Source organism: Rattus norvegicus, chromosome 11 (assembly GCF_021556685.1).
Source record: "Rattus norvegicus strain SHRSP/BbbUtx chromosome 11, alternate assembly SHRSP_T2T, whole genome shotgun sequence".
NCBI lineage: Eukaryota > Metazoa > Chordata > Mammalia > Rodentia > Muridae > Rattus > Rattus norvegicus.
The window spans coordinates 55,233,177-55,238,602 of record NC_141544.1 but is presented as its reverse complement, the minus strand read 5'-3'; the positions used below and the strand labels follow the sequence as shown (position 1 = coordinate 55,238,602).

Below are 5,426 nucleotides of genomic sequence, written 5' to 3'. Positions count from 1 at the left end.
CCTTTATATGTTACTTTACCTTTTTCCCTTACTGCCTTTAATATTCTTTCTTCATTTTGTGCGTTTGGTGTTTTGACTATTATGTGACGGGAGGTGTTTCTTTTCTGGTCCAATCTATTTGGAGTTCTGTAGGCTTCTTGTATGCCTATGGGTGAAAGGAAAACTATACAGATTTAAGGTTTAAAAATATGAAGTTAAAAGAGTATGTTTCAACTCAGGACTAAACACTGTGAAAAGCAAGTCCAGGCAGCCCCGCCCTGCCGCTAGAACTAAGAGACCATAAAAGGAAAGGAATGCAGAACAGACCAGGAGTACCGGACCTGACTCACAGGCCACCTGGCAGGAAGAGATAAGCCCCCAGCCCCCACATCCAGGACGCCCCAAACCTGCCAATGTGTGTAGCTATACCTTATTACCTCATCATGTGAAATAGCCAATCATATGTGAACATGTCTATGTGCCTCGTTTGAATCCACCAATCCCCGTAACTATGCATCTGCTTCTGTACGCCCGCTTCTGCTTCCCCAATCCCTATAAAAGCCCCATGCTGGAGCTGCTGGGCGCGCAAGTCCTCCAAAGAGACTGTGTGCCCGAAGGTACCTGTGTTTTCCAATAAACCCTCTTGCTGATTGCATCCGAGTGGACTCGGCTCGGTCATTGGGCGCTTGGGACTCCTCCTGAGGGAAAGGTCCTCTCCGGGGGTCTTTCATTATGGGGGCTCGTCCGGGATTTGGAGACCCTCCGCCCAGAGATCACCGACCACCCACCGGGAGGTAAGCCGGCCGGTGTTTGTCTTGTCTGTTGTGTCTTGTCCTGTGAACGATCGATCAATAGGCTCAGATCTGGGGACTATCTGGGCGGGCCAGAGAAGGAGCTGACGAGCTCGGACTTCTCCCCCTCAGCCCTGGAAGACGTTCCAAGGGTGGTTGGAGGAGAGGGAGATCCGGATCCGTGGCACCTCCGTCCGTTTTCGGAGGGATCCGCACCCTTGATGACTCCGTCTGAATTTTATTGGAGTAGAGGATCCAAGACCCTCGCTGACTCCGTCTGAATTCTTGGTTTCAGTTTGGTACCAAAGCCTCGCGGCGCGTCTGCTTGTTACTTGTTTGACTGTTGGAATTGTTTGTCTTCTTTGTGACCTGACTGTGGTTTTCTGGACGTGTTGTGTCTGTTAGTGTCTTTTTGACTTTTGTTTCGTGTTTGAATTTGGACTGATGACTGTGTTTAAAATCTTGGACCGACGACTGTATTTGAAATCATGTAACTGTTTGCTTTGTTCGTCGAAGAGTTTTACTTGGTCCCCTTAACGCTTAGTGAGTAAGAAACTTAATTTTGTAGACCCCGCTCTAGTGGTGGTGTGTTGGTTGATAGCCAAAGTTAATTTTTAAAACATAGTGTTTTGGGGGTTGGGGATTTAGCTCAGTGGTAGAGCTCTTGCCTAGCAAGCGCAAGGCCCTGGGTTCGGTCCCCAGCTCTGAAAAAAGGAAAGAAAAACAAAACAAAAACATAGTGTTTTATCTGTGCTTGTGCTCACAGCCAGCTGTGATGAACTGGGAAAGATTTAAATTTTCCTTGGGAGTAAGGAATCTTAAAGGCGGAGTTTCAGCCGGTATGGCACTTAGTGCGTAGCTGCCTAAAAGATCAGAAATGCTGTCAACAGGCTATAAAAAAAGGGACAGGCGGTATTAGAAATGCTAAGGGAAGAACTATCTAAAAAGGCTGAGAGCGAGGTGGGAGAGGACTATAAGGAAAACAAGAAAGGAATTTCTGACATTTGCTCACAGAAGGAGAGCGCTCATTAAGAGAAGTTCTTTAAGGAAGCCTGCCTTATCTGCTGTCCTTATTCCAAGGGAGGAGTCAGTCTCCAACATTAAATTACTTTTCTCGCTGATCATCATTAACATGGAGAGTGCCTTTGGTCCTATCCCCACAGCAGCCAGTTCCTGCCCCTATGGTTAAAATGCCCCAGGTTGGGGGACAAAAAGAGCCCCTAAAATAGTTTCAAAGAATCTACAACTGTGAAGAACTTTGTTTTGCCAGTCAGGATTAATGTTTTCTTTTCCATGGGCCTATAGCCCACTGAGACAGTTTGGTAAAGGGCTGCTACTAAAGTCCTGAAAGCCCCAGGTGAACTGGTTACAATTCTTTTGTCAGCTGCTTAGTATCTAGCACCCAGGTTCTAACCATCTCTCCATCCTTTTGTTATTAGTTGTTACTAGAAGCCTAGTGTCATTTGGAGGCTGGTTCTCTTGAGAGGCAAAGCCACCAAGCTGACACTGAAGGGAGGTAGGTACTCCTTAAGGGAAAATCTAAGCCCAGAGAGACAGCCGGTAACAGCTAGGCTGCCTCTCTGCTCGCCTTTCTGTTTCATAGACAAAGCTTGTGCTTATATTTACAGTGGCCTTTTTGTCCAAAAAAAGGCCTCCTGGTTTAGCTGTGTGACTAAATGCTATTTGTCCTCTTCAGTGAACCTCTCTCCTCTAGATTCCCTTCTTGTTTTCTCACCATCCCACGTGAGATGCTTGTTAGTAACTGTTACAGATCTTCTTTACCACCGAGGAAAGACAGAATCCTGCTAGAGGCCAGAAAGAATGTTCCAGACATGGATGGAAGGCTCCTGACTGTTGACTTCAATACGCCTGAAGGTAGGGAGTGCTCCAGGTCTGCCCCCAGGCTCCAAGGGTGGGTCTCCTAGGGGCTGGAAAATGCCCCACCAATCTGGCTAAGATAAGGAAAGGGTATGAAGAGAAAGTTACAGAAATTTGAAGGGTTAAGCTAAGTTGCTGAGAGTTAGTATAAGTTACAGAGAAAGTAAGGTTAAACAAAGAGAAAGAGAAAAGAAGGTAAAAAGAGCAGAAAGCTAGGGAAGAAAAGAGACAAAAAGAAGAGGAAGATAGAGAGCTAAAAGAGATAAAAGACAAGAGAGGAACATATACTGGCCACAGTAGTTAGGGAACCTAGGAAGACAGTACCTGGCAACAGAAGAGAATTCCTGGCTAAAGATCCATGTGCCTAATGCAAAGAAAAAAAAAGACACTGGGTCAGGGACTGCCCCAGAAAGAACAAGAGGGGACACTGGAGAGCCTCTCGGTCCTGGAGTGCTGGCTATGTGCAGAGATAGGAGGGAAGCCTGCCCAGTTGTTTTATGGATACAGGGACCCAATGCTCTGTGCTCCTATGCTCCAGTGGGCCAGTATCCAAAGACCTTGGGTACAGGGGCCTACTGGCAACAAACAATACTTATGGACTGCCTGAAGAACAGTGGACCTTGGCGTGGGCCGGGTAACCCACTAGTTCATAGTCATCCCTGACTGCCCCCATCCCTTGCTCATGAGAAAATTGCTCCCCAAAATGGCTTGCGTGGGCTGAAATGGCTGGGTGAGGCCATGTGTATGCATATCTACAGACTGTGTATGCGGAGCTTAAGACCTGTCTCAGTGCACCAGTACCTGATGCTGGGAGATGAATGGCTTAGCGCTGTTCTACTTGGAACATATCACTCCTGCCAGCCGGGCACTAACAATTATCACCCAATCCAGGAATTAAACTGTGATAGAGTGGCTGATGTTTGCCTTTGAATAGAGTGTCCCAAAAGATGGGACCACTGGTCAGCTGCCATGGACTAGATTCTCCACCTGTTGGGGGCAATCTGGTCACCTTGCTGCCCAATCCGACCTGGAGCCACCACAGCACGAGTGTCAAGCACTGGCAGAAGCCCATGGGTGGAGAAAAGACCTCTGCAACTGGCTGATTGACCCCTGCTGAAAGCCGAGGCTACCTTGTCCACAGACGGGAACAGTTCTCTTCATGAAGGTCAGAGATAAGTGAGTGCTGCCATGGTGGACAACACAATGTCATCTAGGATGGCTGAACCTCAACCCCCCAGTACATCAGTGCCGCAGATGCCTTTGCCATCTCTTGGATGCCCTGGTGAAGCCAACAACTGTGAGTACTATTCATTGCTCGGGATATCAGGAGGGAAGAGATTCAGTGGCATTGGGCAGTAACAAAGCAGATAAAGTGGCTCGGGAAATGGCTATGCAGGAGCCTATCCTGGTTGCAGGCCTGCAAGAGACAGCCACTGAGAACTAGGATCGGACTAAGGGATGGCTTCACTTAGAAAAGGCCCAAATTGCTTAAAAGATAAAGGACAATGGCACACTTGAGGGGAAAGCTATACTCCCCCAGAGAACAAAGAAAAGACTCACTTTGCCAAATACAGAAATGGACTCATTTAGGAGATAAAACGTTTGTCCAAGTAGTTAAGTGTATGTAATAGACTTTAAGATTTTAGCCAGAGAGGCAGTAGAAAGTATAAGGTATGTCAATAAGTGAATGCTTAGCAAGCAAACAGGGCAAAGAGACCTAGAGAGTTTGGTGAAAAGTCGAAGTGAACTTCACTGAGATAAAACCAGAAAAATATAATCACAAGTATCTCCTAGTGCTTGTAGATACTTTTTCAGGAATAGATAGAAGCTTTCCTCACCAAACGAGAGACGGCCTCTGCAATCATCAAGAAGATACTGGAAGAAATCTTCCCCCGATTTGGAATGCCCAAGGTAATCTGGTCAGACAACGGCCCTACTTTAGTTGCCAAGGTAAGCCAGGGTGTGGCCAAGTATTTAGAGGTCGATTGGAAATTACATTGTATTTACAGACCTCAAAGTTCAGGACAGGTAGAGTAAATAAATAGAACCCTAAAAGAGACCCTGACCAAATTAACCATGGAGACTGGCGCAGACTGGGTGATACTCCTTCCCTCTTGCTCTCTTCAGAGCAAGAAATACCCCTTCCAGATTCAGCCTTATCCCCTTTGAGATCTTAAATGGGGCCTCAGCCCCCCTGACTGTATTAGATGATGTTACTGAATCAACATGTCATAGTGCCATAGTAATAATGATTTGTGTGCCAGGCTAAAAGACCTACAGGTGATACAGAAAGAAATCTGCTCAGAGCTGGCAGCAGCCTATGCCCTGGGGACCCCTGAGACATCTCACCAGTTCCAGGTCGGAGACTCGGCTACATACGATGGCACCGAACCCAGATACTCACTGGAAAGGACCGTAACTGGTGCTGCTGACCACCCTGACAGCCATCAACTCTCAACCCTCACCAGCCGTGTACTAGCTGTTGGGGCTGAGAGCTGGGACCTAGAGGGAAACTCAGATCTTCAAAAAGCTCCCTAGACTTAATTTCATGTTTGCCCCGGGTTTTATCAAGATAGGTGTGGGGATAGGCTTGATTTCTTATTACAAATGATGTAACATTGCATATGTTAGTACTCCTAACACTTCTTGGGACTGTGCCTCAGGGATCACAATCTGTATAAGTTTAGAAGTTCTAAAAGCTAGTCATGACCTTGGTGTGTAGGTTTAGATAGTGTCCAGATTGGAATCCTGATGCTAAAGACTTAGTAAGACACAAAA

General features: G+C 46.7%; 1 long non-coding RNA gene across 1 annotated transcript; it reads left to right on the top strand.

The window, feature by feature from the left end:
* The first annotated feature begins 601 nt into the window (after window positions 1–601).
* Window positions 602–5,161, top strand: LOC148002569 (uncharacterized). The gene is made up of 2 exons (XR_015633043.1): window positions 602–773; window positions 4,913–5,161. It is a non-coding gene; the product is annotated as an uncharacterized LOC148002569 (long non-coding RNA).
* Window positions 5,162–5,426: the final 265 nt, after the last annotated feature.